The 9,340-nt window shown below is 42.4% G+C and overlaps 1 protein-coding gene across 1 annotated transcript in view; it reads right to left on the reverse strand.

The window, feature by feature from the left end:
• Positions 1 to 8,838, reverse strand: part of LOC144890722 (uncharacterized) — an 86,035-nt gene extending 77,197 nt beyond the window's left edge. Inside the window, exon 1 of the mRNA XM_078772365.1 lies at positions 8,699 to 8,838. The gene's annotated coding sequence lies outside the window, so the exon portion shown is untranslated. The remainder of the gene's footprint in view (positions 1 to 8,698) is intronic.
• Positions 8,839 to 9,340: the final 502 nt, after the last annotated feature.

The raw sequence follows: 9,340 nt of genomic DNA on the forward strand, positions 1-9,340 counted from the left end.
CCATAAGCCACGAGGTTAGGCCCGAGAAAGGGGGCGGAACGCCAAGAAGAAGGTGTGGCCATGTCAACTCACCATCAGGGTGTGGCCGGTAGGCGAGGCCCAGACAACCAGGGCTGAGGTAGGATCGCTGACAGGCGTGGCTTTGGGGTTCGTGGAGTGATCGCTTGGTGAGTTATAAAAGCGAACGAACCACACTTTCAAGAGAGAGGAGAGATACGGCGCGCTTGATTAGTTGTGAGAGAGCTCGCCTTGACTGACTTGCTGGGAGAACGCGCGTTGCATTGACAGGACTTATGCAGTGGCGCTTATGAAAGAAGGACCTTATCAAAGGAGTACATTGGAGAGGGGGCGTTTGGCGCATTTGTATGGTGCAAATATTACGTACGCAGCGAACCAGCTTTTCCCCGTTAGATAAATTGTCCGGTCGCGCTCAACTACGAGCGGAGCTGCCTGCCGGGTTTCGCCGCTGGACCGGAGCCTGGACTGGAGCCGACCGGAGCCTGGACTGGAGCCGACCGGAGCCTGGACCTCACCGCTGGACCTTCCATCCACCATCTACAATCCCTGTGTGAGTGTGTATGTTCGTCATGGGTATTAAGAATAAGACTGTTTAAGGCTGCCCTGTGTTCTGCTTCTTCCTCTTCCTATCTTGTATATTTCTTTCGTTTCCTCTTCTCCTTCTTGTACAAATTGTAAATAAATTACTTGTTCTTCCTGCAGGGGTCCCAGCCACTTTGATTGACAAAATAATAGGAAAAATAGGAATTCTGATCACAAAAAATAGGAGTTTAATAGGAAAAAACTAGGAAGTAATAGCACAGATTTCAGCATTGGAACAACATCGGTAGCTTTATTGCTGCAAGATTTATGCAAATACATGTACATGTATGGGCATGGACACACCCCCAATGAACTTGGGCCCACCCGTCTTAACATCGACAACAAAAACTATGACTTCTTCTTTTTGGCAGCCACCATGGACTCTATCAAAGTCTGCTTTTTCTTCTCCACTTTTCTCTGCGCCTTCCTGGTTTCCACCATACGAGTCTGTGTCTCTTGAATCTTTTTCTGAGCAGACTCAAGCATGGCCTGAGCTACTGCAATTTCAGTCATGTCACCTTTCTTAAGCGCCACCTTAAGCTTTTTATTTGCTTGATCAAGCAGACTGTTGCTAACAGTCAGTGACATCTGCTGAGATGACTCTTTTGCTGCCAGAGATTTCTCTGTTTTCTTCAAGTCCTCGCTCTTACGAGACAGCTCCGCTGCCTTCTCTACAGCAATCTTAGCTGTTCTCTCTCTTTCTTCTTTCTCTTGCCTGGTTTTCTCCCTGGCTTTCTGTTCATCTTCCTTGGCTTTTCGTTCTTCTTCAAGTCTCTGCATATAGTGCATGTGAGCAGAACGTCCTAACGAGAGGAGTCCCTTTGTGACTGGGACCATTTCGGGCCGGTCACCATACAATCTCATGCCATCCATTGTTGCACGGAGACCATTGATTGATGCCTCGCTCAGACTAACTCTCTCCTTGGTGACACTTTTCCCACTGATTGAGAACGCGCGTTCCACGTCACTGTTTCCGTGAGACAGTGCAAGGACAATCCTTATCATTTGTCTCACTTGGGGGAATTTACAGTTTCCCGTACAGCCTTTTAAAGCCAACACTTTTCCCCAGTAACTGTCCACTCTCTTCATGCAGACTTCTTCTTCATTCTCCTGTGTTTCCTGGGACCAGTCAGTAGGAATGGCTTCCTCTTGGTACACCTTCCATTCATCTGCAATGCTGTCACTGTCAATATTCCTCTTCAGCTGTCTGGACAGGCTCTTGGCTGATTCAAGAGACCATGCAGCAGTCCTGTTTTGTGGCTGCAGACATCTGGCATTCTTCAGGATTTTGTTTGTCAATGGAAGCTTCTTTTGTAGGTGTACTATGGCTGCCTGGTAGCACTTCCTCATCCCAAGATACATCCTTTCCCTCTCAGAGACTTTCAACTTAGCGATACACCGTCGGGTATCCTCTCCCACACCCATGGATTCATTCTCCAGCTGGTTTGCAACAATGGAAACATCAAGGTTTGAGATGTCTTTCACAGCATCAACTGAAGGAGTCTTCATAATTCTTCTGATCAGTTTTTTGAGCAGGTCATGGAGTTTGTCATATAGAATGTGCACAAGTGGTTGCTCTGACTGGAAGAAGGTGAGGAACTCTGCAAATGTTGCTGCCAAGAACTTCAGGAAATGCAGTTGAGCTTTTATTTCCGGTCGCTGTAGTTCTGTTTTGATTCTTTTGTACCTGGGTTTAAACATGTCCTTTGGCTGCTGCTTTGGAAGAAATACCAAGAAATACTCTTTGAGAGATTCCCAGATCTCTATCAGCCGCTCCACTGCAGGTCCCAGTGTCAACCACCTGCACTCGACATGCTTCAAAGGCTTTTTTGGAACAGCACCCAATTTATGCTGAATGTCTTGAAAATCAACAGATCTAGCAGCAGAGCCTTTGAACCAGTAGAAAATGTCCACTGCAAGCTCAGTTAGGTTTCCACAGTACTCTGCAAGTCCTTTGGCAAAAGCATTGTGTACTGTATGGAGAGTACATGTCCCTACATCAAGGAGACCAGGGCCCCTGTTGTCGAGAATGGCTTTGTCAATCTGTCTCCACACAGTGGTGCTCACATTAGGCCCATCACTGCCGAGCATGATAATATCCTGAAGCTGCAGTTTCGATTCATCCAAGGCAGAGATTATTTTCCTGGACAAATCTTCTCCAGTTGCATGACCCATGAGGTAAGTTTTGAGGTGAAATACTAATATCTGTTCCTCGGCATCAGACCAATACCGTACACGGATTTCTAGTTGCTTCAAGTTCTGTTTATTGGTGGTTTCATCATACATGAGGCTGAAGCCAGAAGCTGAATTCTTAACATCAGTGACTATCATGTCCTGAAAATAAGGACCTGTGGCTTCGCTAATGAGATATGAAACTTTCGATGAGCTCATTGAGAAACCATCCGGGATAACACCAGGAAACATTGCCTGCAGAAGATCCTTCAAACCGTCACAGGAAGAGTAGCTCAGATTCGAACGAACAACTTTCAATGTCCATAGAAGTTCTGCTTTTGTAATAGCGTCTTTTTTGGACATACAGACTAAAGCTGCACGACTTGGCTCATCTGTAGAAGCTGACCCTGATGCTGAAGCAGATGAAGTTGATGGTTGAACGAATGTCAGCAACGTCTGTGACCCACCCAGCAGTTCCTTCGCACGCTTCAGGTGCCCTTTGTTTTGGGCATGTTGTGTCAGTTGTTTCACACCCTGATTGTCACACCTCACTTCCGAATGGCACAACGAGCAGTAAGCTGAGAACACTGAGGACTTGCTAGGCTGACACCAGTCAGAAAGCCTACATCCATGTCCACTTTTCAACCACTCTGGGTTAAATTTAGTTCTCCCACCAGGCATTATACTGCTGGGAGTATACCTGTCAAAAAGAAAACAAATATGAGATAAGATTAAATGAATTAGCATAGAAAATCCTAACCTGTTAACGCATGAAGTGGAAAGAACTGTGAACCAAACAGTTTTTTTATTTTCAAAACTGAAACATAAGTTAGTAAAATAATGAGAACAAACAAAGTAATTTAAAGGCAAATCAACAAATTTCTTACCGGTCTGCAGATTATACCTGAAACAAGAAAGATGATAAATAACATGTCCTAACATGTTTACCACCCGATAATTGCATTTTCTCCACTGCTGAATAGCTTGAACACTAATCTGAGTTCAAGCTAAGCGATGACAATTCAATTATGTATCTTTGGTATTGTTGTTGTACTATCTTCAGAAGATTATGAAACAACAAGACTTTAACAGTCTTTATTGTTTTTTGTTTGTTTGTTTTTTTATTGTCCTACATTGCTTGCATTACCTATTGTGCAGCATTGCGTATGTAAATTTTAATTCTACTGTAATTTTGTTAAAAGCTGAATATGCAACTACCACACGAAAGTATACAGAATTAAGTTGTAATCCCTATTTTGTGTCGTGGTCCTTCTTTATTATCTGCAATTAAATGATGAAATGTGTGAATTGTCGATTGAATTAGTTCTTTGCCAAATACTATTAGTTTTAGGCAAAATACAATCTCATTGTAATAAGCGAAAGATTGAGTTAAACATGTAGTATCAAATGTCAATGTTTAGCAAATTAGTAGAAAAGTTCAATTTCAGGTAGAATCTTTAGGGAAAGGTTGTTAGTAATAACTGAATAACCGCAAAGTTCACAGTTGGTTTTGTTACTCTAAGTAAAGTACAAACCTTAAAAATTGAGCTCAGCTGAACTTTTGAAATAAGACAAAGGACAATGATAATGGTCAAGGTATCATTCAGTCATTCTTCACAAAGTATATGAGATAATCCAAGAGAAATGCGTGATAAACATAGTTATATTATTTTCATCTCATTTTATCTTTTATAATTCTGTTACTGAATAGCATGAAGCACGAATCATAAAGGTAAAACAATTGTTTGGAAGGATATACTTAATATTAGGACAAAGTCAAAAATAACAATAACATAATATACATAAGATATACATATCATTTCCAGTCGAGATCAATAACAACACGTACTTTACACCATGGTGTAAACGACATGCCTCCACTTCGTACAGTATTTATTTGTGACGTCATCACTGCATACTCAATTTTTCCTCAACACTGCACTTTGTTGAGTCCTCAAAAATGCACTCACCACTTGTGAAATCGATCGAACAAACGGTTTTCGAGAAAAAGACAAAGAGACATATGTTCTTCGGGGATTTGAGCTTAAAGTCGTTTTGGAAATTTGTCTTGCGATTATGGACCCAGAAAGCAATTCCATGGCTGACGATTGGTATAGGAATGTCTGTTCTGACGCTTAGATACAGAAATTCTACTAATTAATATATCAATTTAAATTTTGGAACATTGAGGGTTAAAAAATAGGAAAAATAGGAATTTCCACCAAAAAATAGATTTATAGGATCCTATTAAAAAGTAGGAATAAATAGGAAAAATAGGAGGGCTGGGACCCCTGCTTCCTGGTTTTCCTCTCATCCGATCGCATTAGTCTTTTCTTCTATTGGGTAAACGTGGCACGATCGCAACCGCTATAATCGGGTCTTGTCGCATTGGTAATAGCTCAGATCGCGGATCGCTAACCGCTCGGCGTATACCATCAAATCCATGGTTCGAGCGGGAGTTATTCCCTCATTCTCGGTCAGCGTTATTACTTAGGTAATAGCGAATCCCCAGTCCTAAAACCCTAACACTGCCTGGGAAGGACGTTATAACCCCAGGATCGCGTCGGCCAGATAACAGACAAGGGTTTAACCCCCTCTTGGTAAGGGGAGAGCCGACATTTGAGATCCGCAACAATATATATACAGTCACGTGAAAAAGTAAGTACACCCCATGTAAAATTTTGACTTTTTCAACATATTTCAACATACAGCTATTTGATCTTCATTTCAACAATATTGATAGATAAAGGTGATATAATATAACAAATATCATGAAACATTTACATATTGTAGTCCATTGTATAATTTAAATAAACATAAATGCAAATTTCGCATGTGGAAAACGTAAGTACACCCCTACATTTATCACTACTTCAAATACCTAAAATTAGAATAAGGTGCACCAGCTCAGGTGCAAATGGTTAGAATATCGTCAGAGAGGATCCTTGGATCTTGGAGATCTTGGATCTGTCTTATTTAAACCTCAGACATTTAGTTTGGTTTGCTCTTTGTTGTTGAAGTGTGCGGAGTCACCATGCCTCGATCAAAAGAGCTCACTGAGGCCTTCAGAAAGAAGGTTAAAGATGGACTCAGGTAATCGTGTTGATGAGCGGGAAACCACCATTACTGATTGTGTTTAATTTAAAAGTTAAACACGTTGACGGACTCGTCTAACGTGAAACAACTGGATGATTTACACGGATTATCAAGATTGAGGTTGAGATCCTGCGCGCGGCGTATGATAGGTGATCATATGAAGATTTGTTATTTCTTTTTTTTGTATACAAAGTCGAGGCTCGTGTAAGAGCCAACGCATTAAACACAAAAAAAAGACGAACAGACACATAAAACATAAAATGAAGGGAGCGGGAGACAAGAGGGGCAGAGAGAGGGAAACACACAAACACAACAGTAGAGAGCAGGGACATCGGGAGATCTATGGAAGGGAGAGGGCTGGAGGTTGTTGGAGAGGGGGTGGGGGGGAGTGGTACACAGAATATAACAAATGGACATTGCTAGGAATTTCCGGAATGAAGTCGGAGATTCAAAGAGGTGGATTTGGGATGTATTAACGGGGGTAGAAAAGATCAAGGTTTTGGATGGGGGAAGATAAGAGATGGTAGTGAACAGCTGTTTTAATGAAAGATACGCTCATTTTACCCCACAAAAACACAGACACATAAACACACACACACATAAACACACACAACACGCATAAACACAGCCATATACACACACACATACACACACGCACAAACACAGCCATATACACACACACACACACATACACACACGCACACACATAAACGAACACAGACATGCATGCACACACACACACACACACACACACACACACATGAACACACACAGACATATACATAAACACACACATGCACACACACACACATGAACACACACATAAACACACATATACACACACATGCATACACACACACACACATAAACACACACATGAACACACACATACACACATGAACACACACAGACACACACATAAACACACACATGAACACACACACACACACATACACACACACACATACACACACATACATACACACACACAAACACAGGCATACATACACTGTCTCTGCCGTGCCTGTGGGTGTCTGTCTGCCAAGCCGGTCTGTCTGTGTCTTCTGTCTCTGTTGCGCCGGTCCGTGTCTGTGTCTGCCGTGCGAGTCTGTGTATGTGTCTGTCGATCCGTGCCAGTCTGTGTCTGTCTCTTGACACAGGTGTGTGTCTGTCTCTGCCGCGCCAAGCGAACAACACTCAGCCTTCCATGCACACATCTCCCATCCAAGCACAAGCCGAGTTTCTTAGATGACAGGATTATGTGTGTTATACATGTACATGCATTTAAACACAACAATTGTTTGAGGTAGGGATTAATTATAAAAACCACCTTTACAGGCCATTTTTCCCCGCAAAGCGGGGGTTGGCCTTTTTCGGGAACCGTGGTTGTTGTTGTTTTTCGGTCCCCTTTTTGAAGCAATGTTTTACGGCCGTATGCCCTTCCTGACTCCAACCCTTTTTGCCGCCTTTAACGACAAACAGGAAATTACCAGTGAACTGGTACTCAATTAGCCGACCTCCGACCTCGGAAGGATGACAGGCTGAGTCAACCCCCCTGGCGTTGATAAGCCTGAGTTAAGTTGGCCTGAGGTAGGGATTAATTGATTGAGCTTAATTGATAGCCTTTTTAAAAAGTATTATTTGGTTAGTCCATATTTAACATCATGTTATATGTACATCTAATCTTAATTAATTTCCTGTGAGTCACAGAGAATGTTTATTCAGTGTCTGGTCTGCTCCTGCTGTGTGGGTGGTCTGCGATTCTGGATGGTCCGCTTAATATTCTGGCCGGTCTGCTTTTTACAGTACCCCCAACTTTACTCCGATGAAAAACTTTGCTCTTATTAAATAGAAATTTTCCTCAGCATTAAAATGAGGTATTAATTGTACAGATCCGTTCATTATTAACCGAGCTACGGTCTAGGAGTCCATTTTTTTGCCTTGGATCCAATGATCACACATGCTGGTTGTACCTCCGCAAGATGGCGGCGCTTCCAACGTATCGCGACAACAAGCGCTGATAGGCCATGCGGCATCTCGTAATATATCTATGGTCACGAGTACAGACCCGTTACCTCACCTCCTGATGAAATTTGAGAAATCTGCAAGATACATTCGAGCTGAAAGGGAGGAGTCATGAAACGTGTGACGTGCGACGTCATGAAAAAAACGCGATGACGCAGCCTCGCAGAACGAGAGTGTAATCTCCATCCATGCAGTCCAGTATGTGCATACAGTCCATACAGTCCTGGGCCGGTATTCATATAACTTCTTAATTTAAGACTACTTAACTGCTAAGTACCCCACTTTGCTGAGTGGAGTTGTTATCTTGAAATTCATAAACACTCTTTAAGTACCCTGCTGAGCTGAGTGCCCCACATAAAGTTATGAAGATTGTCTCAAGTGGTTTCCAAGGCTCGATGTCACATTTCATTGCCGTTTATGTTCATTTTCTGTGGTTTGGCGACAGAAAAACGACAGAGTTCCAAGGCCAAGTCTGGGAAATTAGCAATATCGTAAAAATCTGCAACTTCATCCTGTATATTTGCCGGGGATGGAAATTTCACAGCTCTCCCCATCAATGGAAGCGGTGCATTGTTTACCTGCGAAATGATACGGCAGAAGCTTGGTTGAGATATAATATGATTATGAATACGCATTGCGTGGAGTGAGAGCTTCGTCGACAATAGTCAGTCGATCGAGTACGCAGCCCTCGCAAGCATCTGTAGGCCGAGGCCTAGCTAGGCTAGGTTGTTTGATCTTGGGCTTAGAATTAAAATTAAAATTAATTTTATTGAATGGATAGATTGGGATAGAATGCAGGACTTACCTGCTATAGGCTATATAGTATGGACTTCTCGTCCACTGGACCAGGTACGTAGGTCCGACTGGCAGGGACGTCCTGAAATCGGTGTACCTGGCTTAAATGAAGTCGGTGTAGCATGTAGCTGGCGGAAAACTGTAGACGGTGTAGCTGGTGTAAAAAAGCGGTCGGTGTAGCTGGCATAAATGATGAGCGGGTTCGAATTCAAAATCCGTTCTGTACAGTACTGTATTGTATTGTAATTTATTGATTTTAATCAAGAGGTGAAAATAATTTATCGGTCGCGCCAGACCAAAGCAAGATCACGTGAGCAAGATGCTTTTTTGAAATAGAACGCCACTCAGTAGGGCGCATACTCCCGCCGTGGGTCAAGTTGGAATAGTACGATTTCACAAAAGTTTGAGGGAGTAGTTCAGTGACAAGACAAGACAAGACAACACAAGACAGACACTGCACAAATATATATTTGGAATATATAGAAGATAATGTTAAAAAAAAATCAAGGCAATTTCACTTACATTTTCGGATTCAGCGTTCAATTCAATGTAAGTGAGTATTTTGAGGCATGTGTGACTTGAAATAAAATTGTAAGCCAGGAAAACGTGCGTTTCATTCCTTCGGGATACAACATGTAAAACTGGCCCAAAC

This window comes from Myxine glutinosa, chromosome 2, assembly GCF_964187855.1.
Source record: "Myxine glutinosa chromosome 2, kmMyxGlut1.1, whole genome shotgun sequence".
Lineage (NCBI taxonomy): Eukaryota > Metazoa > Chordata > Myxini > Myxiniformes > Myxinidae > Myxine > Myxine glutinosa.